General features: G+C 38.1%; 1 pseudogene; it reads left to right on the top strand.

Annotated features, from left to right (window-relative positions):
- Positions 1-1,294: 1,294 nt before the first annotated feature.
- On the top strand, positions 1,295-1,838 carry LOC144819570 (small ribosomal subunit protein uS15 pseudogene; annotated as a pseudogene).
- The last annotated feature ends 7,139 nt before the right edge of the window (positions 1,839-8,977 follow it).

The following is an 8,977-nucleotide window of genomic DNA, read 5'->3' as shown; positions in this document are numbered from 1 at the left end:
CTTGTAATAGTAAAATAATTATACACTATAAACAACATCATTCCATATTGGTCTCTTGGTTTAGAGGAAGCGGCCATGTGGGATGTAGCACACCACAGATTAAATGAGCAGCAAGCAAGCCACCCATTACCACTGCCTGGAGATCTGTAATATAATACTTAGGAAGCATTAAAATAAAAAGAGTAGAAGCAAAGAAAGGAAAGGGAAACCGCAAGAGAAAATTCAAAACTGAAAGACTGGCCTACCAGCTCCACCACTGAAGCACATTCTTTTTCAGCTGGATGTAGAGATTTGATTAGAAAATGCGGTCTGTCACAGGGCAAGAAAGCCAATGAATTAGGTGGACTGAACCATTACCTGATGCTGTTCACCATAATGGATCAAGCAGAGTGTAAATGATACTCAGATAGACCAATAGCACAAGAGAGATGACCCAAAGGACCTCTATATATCTACATGGATTTATATATATGGATGTATGTATTATTGAATGAGTTTTTTATCAGAAGATCCTGACAGACAGCTAAGAAAAGATTCTACCAAGAATCGTTACAGTGCAAATCTCCTCCCCATAGGGTTTGTCAGATGCAGTAACCAACACCAAAACCGTTCCATAGAAAGGTAATCTGTGACATTTCATCTAATAAAATACCTAACTGTTGGCTTCAATGCTGAAGAATACCAATTAACCTTTAAATGCATAACAATATCAAGATATGCTTTTTACAATCAATATGTCAGGCATAATGCATTTATCATACCATTTCATATTAAACAGATAAGGCCTATGGCAATCGAAATATGTTTCTCGATTGAACCAATCAGGCATGTAGCTGTTATCACTGGCTTATCATCATACCCAAAGGGGTCTCCTATACTGAGCAGAGGCTTCCCCACAAGGCTAATCAAAACACAAAAATGGCGTGATACCCCTGGTGCTTAACTTAGTGCTCTAATTTAGCGAGATGTGAGAAAGAGATGCACGGACATCTCAGCTATCGCTACCTTCTTAACTCCCAGTTTTTTGGGCAATTCCAAGAATTGGATGAGGATGGCTCACTCACGTAATGTGACATGCTTCATCATTTGCCACCTCGTCCCATCCTGGTAAGATGGTACTACCAAGACAGACTCGCCCTCAGCCTGGGGCTTACCTGAGGGAATTCTTAGATATAGCTTGTCTGGATAATACTATAACCCAGCTGACTGGTTAAAAATATCTTAGGATAGACCACAACCTGGCATGATTATTTACTAATATGCAGAGAGACCCATGTCTCTATATATGCTTCTAGTTTGGTGTTCATCCGGGAACGTTCCAGCGGTCTCTCTTTTCCTCCCACCGCCATCATGGGTCGCATGCACGCTCCCGGAAAGGGCTTGTCCCAATCTGCATTGCCGTACAGGCGAAGCGTGCCAACTTGGTTGAAGCTCACATCGGATGATGTGAAGGAACAGATTTTCAAGCTGGCAAAAAAGGGTCTCACTCCTTCCCAAATTGGTGTGATTCTGAGAGATTCACATGGTGTTGCTCAGGTTCGCTTTGTTACTGGCAACAAAATCCTGAAAATACTTAAATCCAAAGGACTTTCCCCAGACCTTCCCGAAGATCTGTATCATTTGATCAAAAAGGCTGTTGCGGTGCGCAAGCATCTTCAGAGAAACCGTAAGGACAAGGATGCTAAATTTTGTCTCATTCTGATCGAAAGCAGAATTCACAGGCTGGCCCGCTATTACAAGACTAGGAGAGTGCTACCGCCAAACTGGAAGTATGAATCTTCAACGGCTTCAGCCCTGGTAGCATAATATTTTGCTGTGCTAACAAATAAACTTTTCAACTAAACTATATATGCCTCCTGAAGTTACACCTTTAGTAACTGTTTAATACACCTGGGATACAATCTGAATAAAGGACATCTTTGTGGTCTATATTAAGGTATTTCTAATCAGTCAGCTGGATTATAATATAGTAGATCTGAGGACAGAAAAGGCTCATAAATAATTATATTGGTCAACACAACACCCCGCTTTGGCTGTGTAAGCGGGGGTTCAGGACACCACTGTTTCTCACAATAACTAGGTCAGGACTACTGGATTTGTCACAACATTTCATGATAATCTGATCAAATATATTAAATCTGGCAAGACTTTTCTTAATGGGCAGATACAGTTGTTACACTGTCACTTTGGCTTTATCCAACACCAGCGTATTTAAGTGCACATAGTTCTAAATTTACGAATATATAGAAAAATACAGCATGCAATAAAATATTTTTAAAAAACCTCTCAGCAGAGCCTAAGAAGAACCATCACAGTGAAAAACCAACCCCAGAGTTTGTCAGAGTGGGTGGCCAAAACTCTTGCCTTGTACAGTAACCTACAAGATTACATGTAACAAAATATCTGTAGCCTGGGACACAACGTGATAACAACCAACTGTTAAAGGCTTACTGGCTTTAGTATAGACTTTTCACAATTATTAAACTACTAGCTTACCCGTCGCGTGTTGCTGCGATCTCAGAAGAAAGGAAATTTAAGGAAACTTGTTATGATAACATTCAATTTATATTGTGTCATTTTTATTGAAACTTATTCATTTTAATATGGAAATCATTTCAAAGTGTTGTTTTAATTCTGTTTTTTTATTCAAGTGCTTGTGGATACACAATATTTTTTGTTTTTCCGTCTGGTGCGTAGACGAATAAATCAGAAGGTTTTCCGACGCGTGAGCTGGCCACATATAGTTGTCCATGTGAGAAGCAGGATTCTCCAAATCTAGTCCACACACTTGCAGCGATTGTCCTTGTGCTTTGTTGATGGTCAGTGCAAAAGTGAGTCGCACCGGAAAGTGTAAACGTTCAGTATTGGAAAGATTATGAGGGCCCTGGGTGGCCGGGTCCCGATATTTAACACATTTTTCTTTTCTTTTTTTTTGCCAGAAACCTGTACTCAACAACTTTTAACAATTATTATTTTTTTTTCTTTTTAGCCAGAAACCTTCGCGGGAATGTACTCAACAACTTCCCAAAGTTTCATGCCGATCGGATGAATGGTGTAGTAATGCATAAAGGACAAACGGACATACTTTGATTTTTATATATATATAGATACTAACTGTCTTTGTCATAATGTTTAATAATAAGCAGACCAGACTATGGCATGTGACATAACGTTTCCAGTGCTCCAATCAGGCATATCACTTGTTACCATAGCCATATGAGGCCTACAGTTATGAGCACAAACTTTTCAATAAAGCAACCACCAGACACAAAGTCATAAAAATAGAAAGGTATAATAATAATAATCCCTTTATTGTTTGTGGTTATTCAAAAACCTTTATAATGTGAAAAATCACATATATAAGTGAACTTGACGAAGTTCTTACTCTTGATATTGAATACATTTAAACATCTAAAAACAATAGTGTTTTGGAATACAGTAGTACGACAAGCCTGATTTAGTTCATTGTTCAATTAAATAAAACGCACAATATTTCGATAAAAAGCTGATTTTTCAAAACAACCATTTTACAACAATCAGCTATAAAAGGTACAGTCTATGATTACACTTGGTCAACTTTGTTGCTGCTTTAGTTAATTATTGGATGGAAACAGCAGATTAGGTATACACAATTACAGATAGCTAAGCAAAATATTATCTTTCCTAAGATGACCCAAAAAGTATTCTCACAGAGCGAATCCTCCGTATGCATGGTTTGTCACACTAAGTAAACAACGTAAAAACTTGTGAGATTCCATGTAACAAAATACCTCTCTGTACACTTTAATGAGTGATAACAATCCACATTTAAATGTACATGGACTTTAACATATGGTTTTCATAATAAATATGTCATGCCTAGTGCATGTATCATACCATATGATAGTAAACCGGCCAGACTCTGCCCCTAGCCATGATCATTGGCTTGACGACATAACAAATTCATCATGCTGTGTCAAGTATAAACTTTGTCACATTCCACAGTGCAACACTAGCAGTGTTTGGAGTGGACACAGACAAATTTAGCCCAGTCAAATTCTGTAGTTTGGGTAAACAACATTTGGGTGGAGCCTTAGCATCTCCCTCAATAGGACTCGGATAGCTCTTTTTTTGTTGTTTAGATAAGATCGTGTGACAGTTGCACTGTCAAGCCCAACCTAACAGTTCATGTAGAATAGTGTAGTCCTGGGCTCTCTGTAACCCAATACTGCACTCTAAAGTCTAAAGCTAATGACTGCCCTCCTCCCATCCGTGCTGATGCCAGAGAAAATCATTGTACATTATTTAGTTATCTAAGATACTTTAATAGCCTAACAATGTCATGTTTGTGACACTAAAATTCGAAGCTCAGGCATATTGCTGCTGGCTCAGGCAGCTGGAAAAATAAACAAAACTATCACTGCCTCACTGTGGAACACAAGCACACAACTTCTGGGCCTGAGCAATACCCCTCTCCAGGTACTTCTTCTTAAAGCACTCTTTTGGACTATTCACATAATGTCTGGGGACAACTGTGGGGTCAAGCCAGACCTAAAAAGGTCAGCAAAATGTCTGAAACAGGCAGTGCTCTGTCTGCTATGAGGACTGACGTTGACTGAATTCACAGACTCACAGAAATACTTCACACAGATTGGTCTGAGATATGCCTCCCATGGCAAACATGCCATACCATTTCAACTTCTATGAACTAATTATGTTAAGTCAGAGCCAGGAAAGTACTAATAGAAGCCAGTGATTATTGTGGTGTGATGAGAAATTATTCTAGAGCCTCTTGTTAACAAGGCATTCACACTGCATGTTTTATTTCTAGGGAACAGCTCAAGGGAGTTTTCAAGTAAAGGTATGTAACACTGGTAATTGGGCCAAATGGTGGCGACTCAGGATAGCCATGCTAAGAGGCAGCATTGCTGCATTTTCAATGTAACCTGGGACAGTTAATGTTAATGATAGTACGTGCAGCGGGTATAGTAATTTTCCAGTGCTTTTCCAGTGCTTAATTTGTGTCTGTGTTTATCTGTGTTCAGTACCGGCACTTATTTCTTAACATCAGCACATATTTATAATAGTCCACCCCATGGTGGTGCTGTCTGTCTGTTTTAAACCAAATTCTATATACATTGAAAAATAATATCAGTATATCTAGGCTACATTTTACAGGTTCTGACCTGGAATAATCCAAATTGTTGCCTTTGTAGTAGTGTGATAAATAGTAGGGAGCATCAGTACTGGCATTTTTGCAGTCCTGGGAAGAGCAGTGGATTTTTTTTACAAATAAAGCACTGGCATAATCCTCCTATTACACTCCAATAGGACAACAAAGTAAGTCACTTTGTAAATGTCCCTTTCCGGAGGTAGCAAAAGTGAGCACTATTCCAAGTGGTAATAGGATTAGAATGTGGATAAGCGTTGACAAAGTAATCACACAGAAATTCATCTTTCAATCAGAGGTGAAATCTTTTAAAATTGGAGGGCTGTAAGACTAGCACCTATATGCAGAGAACAGCTGTTCTCAGAACCTTTGGGATCTCAGTACTCTCACTGTGACATTGTTTAACATTCCCAGACAATCACACAAAGATGACTGACTGAATCATACAATGTATCAATTCTGCTATGATATGTTTGCTCATCATACATGCTTCGTTATAGCTCTGGGTGCAATTGTGGGCAAATGAGTCCTTTTAAGCTCAAGCAGGCGAAAATCTCCCATCGATGTCAAATAGCACAAAAACATTTTAGACATTCAAATATGATGGTTTAAAGGTGCTAAAGAACTGGTCTAAAATCTCAGTTCCAGTGTTCAGGGTCTAATATTTAAATGTAACAGATACATTGAATTATATTAATTCTTTTTTTTTAATTCCAGCAGTTCAATGAGCATGATTAAATGATGAGTTCATAAGTAGGACTTTGAAGACATACAGATGCTTACTTCCCCTAAACGCATTAGCATTGCAGAAACTGGCATGGGTGTGTTAAAGTCTAGGCCTATTCACACATTTCTATCCAGAGGGGTAAGGTCTTTCTAGTAGAGTGAGAGGTGAAAGGATTTAAATCAATAGTTGTTGACTAGTTATGCGAAGAATTAGATAGAAGTAAAGTGTACATTTCTGTATACATACAGGGACTCCAGATATGGGGAGAATCTCGGTTCTACTCCCTAGCCCATTTTAAATTAAATTAACAATTCTTCTAGAGACTCCTGTATTGCCTTATAAATCATCCTATTGCACGTACAACATTTAAAAATCTCATATTTATCAACAGACTAAGAACTTGATCCCTTATAATAATTTTATATGTAATAAATAGAGGTTTTAGCAACATGTATGATGGGACCCCCTCAAGAGAGCTAAATGTGGCCAAGGAACAGAGGGGAGCAGAAACACATATAATGTAAAGGGTTGTTCCTACAATGGCCTAACAATTTAATTATGTGTATACATCTATAAATATCACAGGCAGGTGACAAGAAGAGATTTATACTAGACAAGAATTATTCAAAAAATATAAATGATTTTATTTTAATTTTTTTTCCAATTCATATAAATACTGTTTTAAGTCAGAAATTACATAAAAAATACATCTATTTATATCGAGAGATCAGAGATAACATAATTAATTCATAAATATCAGCAACAAGGAAAATACCCCTAGGTAACAACCATACCAGTCAACATACTCGCGTGCTAACAGTCATACCACAGTCAAACCTCATACTCAGATGGAAAAAAGGAACTGGATTATAATTAGCAAGATAACAATGCTAATGTCAGGGCCCCAAGATGTAGTTTTCGGCCCTTGCAGCAGGTCTACGCGCGTTTCGGCGGCTCTAGGCCACCTTCATCAGGACCTTTTTCATCATAATAGTGCGAATACCCGGGGATCTGAAAAATAAGTATAAAAAGAAAACAATTCTGTCACCACAACAAAAAAACACCAAGTCGTGATAATTCATAACAAATACATTCACTGTTCCGTTAAACAACAGGAGCTCATCAACGTGACCACAGAGCGAAAGAGCCATATACAAATCAAGACAACTCTGCACTAAAAGATCTTTAAAAATACCAATATATTACAGGAGATTCTGTCAAAAATAGCATTCTCAAAGGTAAAAGCAAAGAGGACAGATACTGTCATTCTGCAATGGGGGGAAAAAAAGCTCATGATAGCACCCAATATGTAAGTCTCAATCTACTCACAATGTAACTCAGGAAAATCCTCTCGTCTATGGTTATATCAGAAAAATCAAAGGTAGGACAGAAGGCAACTCACAGCATCTACGTAAAGAGTGAGGTAGGACTTTAGTTTTGGTTACTCAGGGGGAGCTAGTTAGAGCTCATATGTTTTCCAAAAAATGGAGAACTTACCAGTATCACCGATCACGGTGGAGTCACAACACAACGTCAAAGCTAAACATCAGCAGTTAACACGCACTCTATCTCTTCAAAGTGGCTGCAAGAAAAATAATATGTGCCACGATATAATCACTTGAAATGAGACTTATCAGGAATGCTACGGTCAGGTCTATATATTGTATGAGGCTGCACCTTTTTTTAAAAAGATGTTGATTTTTTTGAAGCGCAGATTCACGTGCTGAAGCGATAATTAGATATCTATTTTCACAGCTAGGACCTTTGTGCCTGGTGTTAAAAAAGACTTGGAAATGTGCGGTCGACGGGGGAACTGAGTTTCATTACTCCATAATCTAGAGTGGATAGAGAGGTTAAAATTCCAAATTAACCGGCAGAGTACACTATACATTTATATCTGAAAGGAAGATGACTACATCATATTATTAAGCGTGATCTTACTTAGATAGGCGTGGACTGTCCAATTTTATAGATAGTAGATATTTCAAAGTCCAGCGACCCTGCAATGTGAAAGTATAAGAGTCTGTTAGTACAGAGGAGAAGTCGGCGAAAGGAAAGTATATACATGGTGTCTAGTGGTCTTAATTCATAGACAACATAGGTGAGATAACGCGTTGAATAGTGTAAAATATCCAAAGGTAAAACACGAATGCCTATACGGTCCCTTTCTCTCACAAAATAAGGTATACGAGGGATCTATCTAATAGGTCTATTTCGAGTTAGTTAAAGCGTTTTAAACTCGGGAAGCAAAAGTATGCGTGCTGCTGGTATCAAGTATGAACAAGCGGGCAGCTGATGTTTAGCATAGGAGTAATAACTCCGAAACTTCCACTACGAATATACAAGTTATTCCTGAGGCTCGCCTACCTTGTGGAACGTGATGATACGACGTGGACCCTCACCGTCGACGATTCCTACGACAAACATTTGCAGAGATAAACTCTACCTTTTTTAAAGCGTCTCACAGAGCCATAGATCGCGCGAGAAGTCGCATACCATAAACGTAATGGGAGCGTCTCTGATAATGAACATCAACATAGGACTATGAGGCGGACTCCATCTTACTAGGGGAATATACCAAAGGCGATCGAGTCCACGAAGTTAAAGAAAAGGAGGACGTGTCTTATAATAGGCATTAACAATAGGCCAAAGATTCCTTTTGAAATGGAAATCATATAACTATGAACTAATAAAAGGGAGAAAAACCAAATAAATGAAAAATAAAATAAATAATAAATGATAGAAAATAAAAAATTATAAAAAACCAAATTTGTAAGAGTTATCACATATACGGGCCATATATGCCAAATGTATAGGGGGTGACGCAGTGTTTCTATACAGGGCGCTTAATGATATCAGTATCAGTTTTTCAAGAACATCCCTAGGATGAGACGGTAATCAGAGAATCTTTCCCTGAAGATAGACAGTGTGTATCTCAAACAAGATGATAATATAATTACTTGGTCACATACCCTAAAGATAGACAGTGTGTATCTCAAACAAGATGATAATATAATTACTTGGTCACATACCAGGATAATTCTTCATTCAGGCCTCGTTTCACACTATCCAAAAGGTAGATCCAAAAGGTTTCCCGTTTT

This window comes from Lissotriton helveticus, chromosome 2_1, assembly GCF_964261635.1.
Source record: "Lissotriton helveticus chromosome 2_1, aLisHel1.1, whole genome shotgun sequence".
Lineage (NCBI taxonomy): Eukaryota > Metazoa > Chordata > Amphibia > Caudata > Salamandridae > Lissotriton > Lissotriton helveticus.
Note: the sequence above shows the minus strand (reverse complement) of the source record. Positions and strands in the feature narration are given on the sequence as shown.